We start from the raw sequence: 8,559 nt of genomic DNA, 5'->3' as shown, positions 1-8,559 counted from the left end.
CGACGTGTTCATATGACTGCACTATTGGCTGTGCAAGTCGCTGTCGTCGTGGTAAATTTTGTCTAATTAGGCCTGAGTTCGGATCTGCTTCAGCATGAATACGATTGCAAAGTCACGAAGAGCTGACACTTATTGGGTCATAAATTGTCAGCTGGCGTTGACGCTTAGGACCTTCCTTCCTTCTTCGAAGATTTCAACTAAAATAGTTCGGTTTTTAGTTGGATAAGGTTAGATTAAAACTAATCGAATATCGTGTTGATTTCTGTCTCGAACTACACGTGTTGAAAGCGAATGTGAGTAATTAAACCTAATTTTTTGTTGTTCAAATCTCTAGGAAATCTTAGGTTAATTAACGGTACAAACAACTTGATCTGGTTTCATTGTCATTTGTCATAAAATTTTATACCTATAATAACGAGCTGCCTAATGATCCCTGATCTTATCAACAGATCCAACAGCCTGTTAGCTATATTGGGTGTTCACAATAAATATGAAACATGTAATTATTTTCGATTCCTTATCCAGATACCGTCCTACATTTAATAACTCACACCTCCCACGAGCCGAACGGTATTATCATCGGTGGTTGATCGTGTCAGCACACGTGCCCTGTTATTTCCTCACGTCCGGCCAATCAACACACGGCACGGTGGGTCACCTTTGCTGCGATCTTCGATATGCCGCCGAACGAGATCTGGACGGTCCACCTCCGCCGCCCTTTTTCAGAAGTACGTATTGAAGCCGCTTACCCGGTAATTACCACCCGGTTCAAATGCATTCGATCTACGGCGCTGCTAACTGTTGTTTGCGAGATGATTTACATCCACCCATAAACCAGTCGCAACAAACCGCTGCATTGACAGTGCGCTCAGTACAAGGCCAAACTACTCTCGCCTACGATCGATCGATCGTTCGACCTACCACTAGCAGCAGCAGCAGCAGCAACAACAACAGCAACGCTGCAGCGCAGCACCCAGGAACGATCACCCTCGCCAAGAAGTGTTGTTACCGCTGACGTCGTGGGAGCGTTGGCGTGTTCAGTGCAGTCGAGCGGCAAAAACCCTACGACAGTATGCGCTAGCTATCCGTTACACAAGGAGAACGCAAGAGTACCTACCAGCCAGGCTACCGTTCGGCTTATCTCTGCCAAAGAACGGACTGCCGATCTGAATGCATCTCAATTAAGCATTAATGAGCTTAAATCACACCAACTACCGGGCTTGATCGAGCACGGGGCGGCCGAACCGATTCGTGCCCATGGGCTAGCGCGGCTACAAGTGCATTTGAAGTGCATGTTCGCACCTTCGTGTGGCGCTCGCATGTTTCGGTATGCAGCAGCAACAGCAGCAGCGGCACCCCGCGCTCGTGACCATCGAATATCAATATGACATGGCCTCACTATACACCCACGACGAAAAGCGTAATTTCTTTCGGAATGCGAAATGGCTCGCCGGAAGGCTTTTTACCAATTTGAATGGGAAACTATGCTAATGGCATAATCAATTTTCGCACGGAATGTACAGCGTTGAAAGGTGAAACAATTAGTTTGAACTTTACAACTTTAATTCCGTTGCTTTAAATTGAGTTTAGGAGGTGGACTCGAGGAATTCAATGTATGTTAATTGTTAACCCACTTTTAAAAATATGTTTTAGAATTTTGCAGCTTCTAGTTCAAGTGCCAATCTGTAAATAATAACATTTTATCGCGTGAAATTAACTGTTATTGCAACTGAGAGAGACTAAAGTTTTTATCTTAATTCGGTTCAAAACTAAATCCACAAGAATTTATCTTCCTCGTCTTCCTTTACCCTGCACGACTCGCACTCCCGTTTTCGCAAGAAAACGGCACTCACAAACTTCTGTCACTTTTTCTGTGCCGTGATGAATTACATTCAGGGCAAATCCTGTAACATGGTTCAAATATCAGAATGCCACATTTCCCCCTGCGTAAAATGAACAATTCAATATATCAACATATGTATTATGGTTTGACAAGCAACATCAATAAGTTGAACTTTGATTGGTGCGCCATATTGTATTGCTACGCCCCACTTAAAGTAAGTTTATAAGAGATGTATCGTAGTCAACCGGTTTTATCGCGGTAATATAAGCAACCACAATAAATTCGTTTAACAGTTTTATTATGATTTTAAAGCTAGCTATCATTTTCGACTTGTATCATTTCGGTGTTGTGCGACACCATGATAAAACCAAAGGTAATGATTTATACCGCAATTAAACCTTTATAAAATTCAAATAAAACCAAGAGGCTTTAGAATGCCTGGTAAATGGCTGGATAATGCGGAATATAGACCCCATAGTGGTCGTTAGCCTCTTATCAAGCAACTCCGATCTCGACCTCCTCGTGGTACCAGCCGGAATACGAGCAACCTTAGCGGAGATCGGGTAACCAACCCCGGTGGAAACTAAGGTCGTATACTAACCGGGAAGGAGGTATAGTGAGTCTCGGCACTATAAGATGGCAGCCCCATCGCGAGACTCGGTAGTGTTGTCTCAGTACGGCTACACACCTAAATTAAATTACAACTAACGAAATTCAAGCAAATTCGGAGCGGAATATTCGGCATCGACCTAGGTGACGAAACAAGGACGACGAATGGAGACTCGGTGCTGATTGAACAGGAAAGGCCCAGTTTTACCAGAGCGGTGGTACTACCAACGAACTGGGAACGGGCCAACACTACAGGGCGGAATGCCGGATTGCCTGGAAGGCGATCAACGAGAGAATCATTAGCATCATTAACGTGCACTGTCCACACGAAGGTAGACCCGACGATGAGAAAGAAGCGTTCTTCGCGTGGCTGGGGCAACATACGACAGCTGTTCGCCACGGGACATCAAGATCGTCATCGGGGATATGAATGACCAGGTCGGTAGGGAAGAAATATACAGACCGGTGGTAGGACCTCATAGCCTGCACACCGACACGAACGATAACGGCCAACGATGTATAAACTTCGCAGGTTCCCGAGGCCTGGTGATCCGAAGCACCTTTTTCCCGCGCAAGGATATCCACAAAGCCACCTGGAGATCACCTGACCAACGTACAATGAACCAAATTGACCACGTTCTCATAGAGGTCTCTAACATGACGAACGTACGCACCCGACGGGGTGCGGATATTGATTCTGACCATTACCTAGTAGCAGTAGATGTGCGCTCCAAGCTGTCCACGTATACCGGACACGCCAAAGCCGCCCTCCTCGGCTGAACATCAGGCAGCTAGATAACCCACAAGCTGCCGAGAACTATGCGCGAATACTGAATGAGGCACTGCCTTCTTCCGAGGAGTTAAGCGCTTCAAACCTTGAAGCCGGTTGGGGCAAAATACGCTCGGCCATCGGAGAGGCACTAGGTATTGAGCCTCGAAGTCCACAAAATGATTGGTTTGTTGGGGAATGCCAACAAGCGGTAGAGGGAAAAAACTGCTTGGAAATTATCTAAGTATTGCCACTAGAGAGAACCTGGTCAAATATCGACGAGCTAGGGAACAGTTGACCACGATCCTGAGGAGGAAAAAACGCCAAAAGGAGGACAGAGATCGTGAAGAATTAGGACAACTATTCCGAGCTAATGACACGCGCAAGTTTTATGATAAGGTGAATCCAACTCGGAAGGGCTACACACCGAAACCTGACATGTGTAGGGATGAGGGAGGGAATCTAATCACAAATGAGCGCGAGGTGGTCGACAGATGGAAGCAGTTCTTCGATGAACACCTCAATGGCGAAGTCGCAGAAGGAGGTGGTACGGAAATTAACCTAGGAGCGCCCATGGAAGATAGTAATGTCCTGGCACCTGATCTCCAAGAAGTCTAACGAGAAATCGGGCTGCTGAAGACCAATAAAGCCGCTGGGAAGGACCGCCTACCGGCAGAGCTTTATAAGCATGGTGGAGAAATGCTAGCAAAGGCTCTAAACTGGGTTATTTCGAAGATTTGGGTGGAGGAAAAGCTACCGGACGAATAGATGGAAGGAGTGGTTTGTCGCATCTACAAAAAGGTTGATCGGCTAGACTGCTGCAACTATCGCGGTATTACGCTGGTAAACGCCGCCTACAAGGTACTCTCCCAGATCCTGTTACGCCGGTTGTCACCGATAGCACAAGGTTTCGGAGGGAATTATCAGGCGGGTATCATCGGGACTTGCGCAACTACAGACCAAATTTTTACTATCCGACAGATCTTGCAGAAATGTCGGGAGTACGACTTGCCCACGCATCACATCTTTATTGATTTCAAAGCAGCATACGATACAATCGATCGAGACAAGCTATGGAAGATAATGCACGAATACGGTTTTCCGGACAAACTGACGCGACTGGTCAGAGCTACATTGGATCGAGTGAAGTGTTTCGAACGCATCTCTGGGATACTCTCGAGTCGCTTCGAGATGCGGCGAGGATTGAGACAAGGTGACGATTTATCCTTAATGGTGCTCAACATCGCTCTTGAGGGGGTGATCCGACGAGCGGGCGTCGAAACGAGAGGCACGATTTTTACCAAGGGTAGCCAACTTCTAGGCTTGTCCACGTTCATTCCGAAGGCTAATAAGAAGGATAAGACTTCACCAAAATCCTTCAGGCCGATAAGCTTATCGTCCGTTGTGTCAAAAACAATGGAAAAAATAATTGATGAGCATAAAAAATCATCATATTTAGCCAAAGATCCTTTGAGCGAATATCAATTCGCATATCAAGAAGGCAAATCTTCAATAACAGCAGTACAAACTGTTGTAAAAAAACTAGAAAAGTCTTTTGAAGCGAAAGAAATTTCACTAGGTGCCTTCCTTGACATAGAAGGCGCATTTGATAATTCATCTCATAACTCAATGATTACGGCTATGACGAAACGTGGTTTCGATATATCCATTATCGACTGGATTAGCGAAATGTTCTCAAAAAGGGAGATATCAGCAAGCCTTGGAAGCTCATCTATAAGCATCAGAGCAGTAAAAGGTTGCCCACAACGAGACGTAATATCACCTCTATTGTGGTCTTTAATAGTTGATGATCTTCTTCAAAAGTTAACGGCGCTAGGCTTTGAAATAATTGGCTTCGCAGATGATATAGTCATAATCTTTCGAGGTAAATTTGATTCTATTATCGCTGACCGAATGCTAATGGCTTTAAATTTGATTTCATCATGGTGTGATAGGCAGGGTCTCAGCATAAATGCCAATAAAACTACTATCATACCATTTACGAGAAGGAAAAAATTTGCATTAAATGACATCAGATTGAAGGGAACACTTTTAAAACTTTCAGACACTGTCAAATATCTTGGAGTATTTCTTGACAGAAAACTCAATTGGAATACACATCTAGAGCAAGCAGTAAACAAAGCAACAAATGCTCTATGGATATGTAAAAGAACGTTTGGTAAGCAATGGGGACTGAAACCGAAGATGATCCATTGGATCTATTCGGCCATTGTCAGACCCAGGATTACGAAAGAAAAAACTACCCAAATAAAGCTGGAAAAACTTCAAAGGCTAGCCACTCTCTCAATAACAGGTGCAATGAGAATTACACCTTCGAAGGCATTGGATGCTTTACTCTATATACTTCCCTTGCATCAGTTTATACAATTAGAAGCTGAAAAAAGTGCTCTGAGGATCAAAAGATCAATGAATCTTTTTGAAGGGGACTTAACAGGTCATCTCAGTATTCTAAAAACTATTAGTATAAATCCTCTTGTAACCAGTAATGAAGATTGGATGGAGAAAAAATACAACTTCAACCGAATATTTCGTGTATTTGAGCCTAGACGTGATTCCTGGGTGGTCCCGATATTCGTTTAGGCTCGACAGTTTTCTATACAGATGGTTCAAAAATGGACAATCAAGTAGGAGCAGGAGTCACTGGCCCAGGAATAGACATGTCAATTTCTATGGGCAGATGGCCAACTGTATTCCAAGCTGAAATGCAAGTAATTCTAGAATGTACGACTGTGTGCTTGCGCAGGAACTATAAACATTCAAATATATGCATCATGTCCGACAGCCAAGCAGCTCTAAACGCTCTAAAGTCGGCGACATGCACATCAAAACTTGTCTGGGAATGTATTCAATCACTCCAAAAATTGTCTTGTCGTAACCAAGTCAACTTGTACTGGTCCCACGTCACTGTGGAATTGATGGAAATTGTAACATGTTGTGAATTTTACGGCGAAATTTAGATAATAAATTTTATTGCATCAGATTTTTAATGTTTGCTCAACTCGACTAAAAGGTTTGCTCATATGTGAAAAGTTTCGCGAACGTAATATTTCGGGTAACGCCGGAATATAGGCAACGCTCGTACTGTATAAGTCACGTGCGATGATTTATTCTAATTGCATGCGTGAAATATTTCGTACCATGAAAGTAAAGCTCGATAAAACATAAATCGGTAACGACCACTAGATGTCACTTTAGTATTATGCTGCTAAAGGTGTGCAAGAGAAAATAAGGTACTCATTTCGCCATACTTAAATTAGTTTATCCGTTTAGTGGGTGCAGCCATGCTGTCTAGAAACCGCCAAAATTTAAATAAAAGAACCGAGGTTTCTTTATTAAAATATTCAAGCTACTCGTCCATTTCGCTTACGTATCGGCTGGTGAACAGAAGTTCTCAAAAGTGCTATTGAGCTGTTTAAACGAATATTGTGCTATTCAAGTTTAAAATAACCAAAGGGTTATTGTGTTTTTTTAAATAATTAAACCAAGGTACCAAAGTAGTTAAGCTAATTGTGAGTGAGTTTAATTAAAGGATTTATTTTACTGTAGAGTTATTCCTTAGATTGCTGGAAAAGCCTTAAAAGTGAACTCTGTTCAAGTGTACCGGGATATTAATCGTACAAAGGTAAATTTTGAATTCTTGTTAGACTTTTTGTGTAGTAATTCACGTATTTCCGTTCGCATAGGACAGTAGCGCTCCATGCGCTTTTTGTACGGAATTCTTTTTTGCTGGATTCTGGAGCGCTACGGTCCACTTTCCGTTCCGTTCGCGTGTGCAGTTAAGGCCCGCCTTCGTGGCAGTTAAACGGGGGCGTGTGGTGTTTTTCGTTAAGTTTGCGTGGCGAAAGTGTACACGGCGGTCGTCAATTGCCGCGCGTGTTTTACCGGCCTTTTTATCGTTACACTCCGTGGCCGAAGTCCGAGAGCCGACAATCAGGACACGTCGTCAATTGCGTGCCTTTTGTCGAGTCTGAGGTAGGGGTTTCATTCCGTTTCGGGAGATCTATCACGGAAACGTAGTACGTGGGGTCTTCCGGGCACGTTGGTCCCTGCCAAGGACAAAACCCGGGTACGCATGACCCTAGTCATTGCGTCGCTCTCGTGAGTAGTAAAATCGGAAGCCTTCCGTCCAGCCGAACCACCCTCCGCACCTTTAGTTTCGGCCAATACACACACGAACATCCCGGCGACGAGTCAACCGCCATCGACCGTGACGTCGCCATCTTCGCCGTCGACCAGGACAACGCTAGCCATCGTCGAGCATCGTCAAAAACCCTGCGCAGGTATGTGATACGTTTATGGCCATAAACACAGTGCTAGAAAACCTACAAACAATTGTCCAGCCCAAACGTTATACGGTAGATATTTTACGTTTTTCATTCGTACGTTTGAGCAGAGTCCCTTCTAAGGATCACTCACTCTTCCTTTCGTTGCCTTCACTTTGGTATTTCAGCTTCGTTCCGGGTCGTAACGTTTGCGGGTTTGGATCTAGTAGCATACCTGTTTTAGCGGTTCTATCGCACGGCGGTGCGAAGCGGTTCTCTTGGTATCGGTTTTCCGTTGCGTAACCCCTGTACCGTTCTAGCCGACCCCTGAGAAACATCTCGTGCTAAACATTAGTCGGGCAAACCTAACACGACTGGTGGTCTCTCGGGTTACCGGGAGTAGCGCATAAGCCACCAAGTTTAAAGTAGAAATTTCTTAAAGGTTAGTCTACGAACGGTTACAAAATGAAAGAGCTGATGCACTAGCAAGACTCGGATCATCTCATCAATTTGTAGGACCTGCGTCCTTCTGTTGCTTATCTGCTTCTGCTTTAAAAATGGAGCTAAAAGCATGGGAATGTACGAAAGTGGAATCAAATTGGAATAACACTTTCAATGCTAGGCAGTCGAAACGTTTCATCTCTCCAAACGTTTCAATTACTCGCAAAATCCTGGAGCTTTCGAAGAAAGATCTAAGCATTTATACTGGTCTTATAACAGGACATTTTCCGGGCCGCTATCATCTGAAGCTAATGGGAAAACTTCATGATGATATATGTCGCTTCTGTGGTATAGAAAAAGAAGACTCGTAACACCAGTTATGCCGATGTCCGACAATTCTCAATAAAAGATTAAGGTTCTTCCGAAGAGGGCTGTTAGAACCCTCTGATATTTGAAGAACAACTCCCCGCGCAGTAGTGCACTTCATCCGAAGTGCATCACCGGGCTGGACAAATGCTATTAGTCAAACAATGACAATCACTTCTGATAGTGGTGCGTCATCTTGACAACACAGCTATAATAAAACGGGGAATATATAACAATAGATCAAACAA

This window comes from Sabethes cyaneus, chromosome 2, assembly GCF_943734655.1.
Source record: "Sabethes cyaneus chromosome 2, idSabCyanKW18_F2, whole genome shotgun sequence".
Lineage (NCBI taxonomy): Eukaryota > Metazoa > Arthropoda > Insecta > Diptera > Culicidae > Sabethes > Sabethes cyaneus.
Note: the sequence above shows the minus strand (reverse complement) of the source record.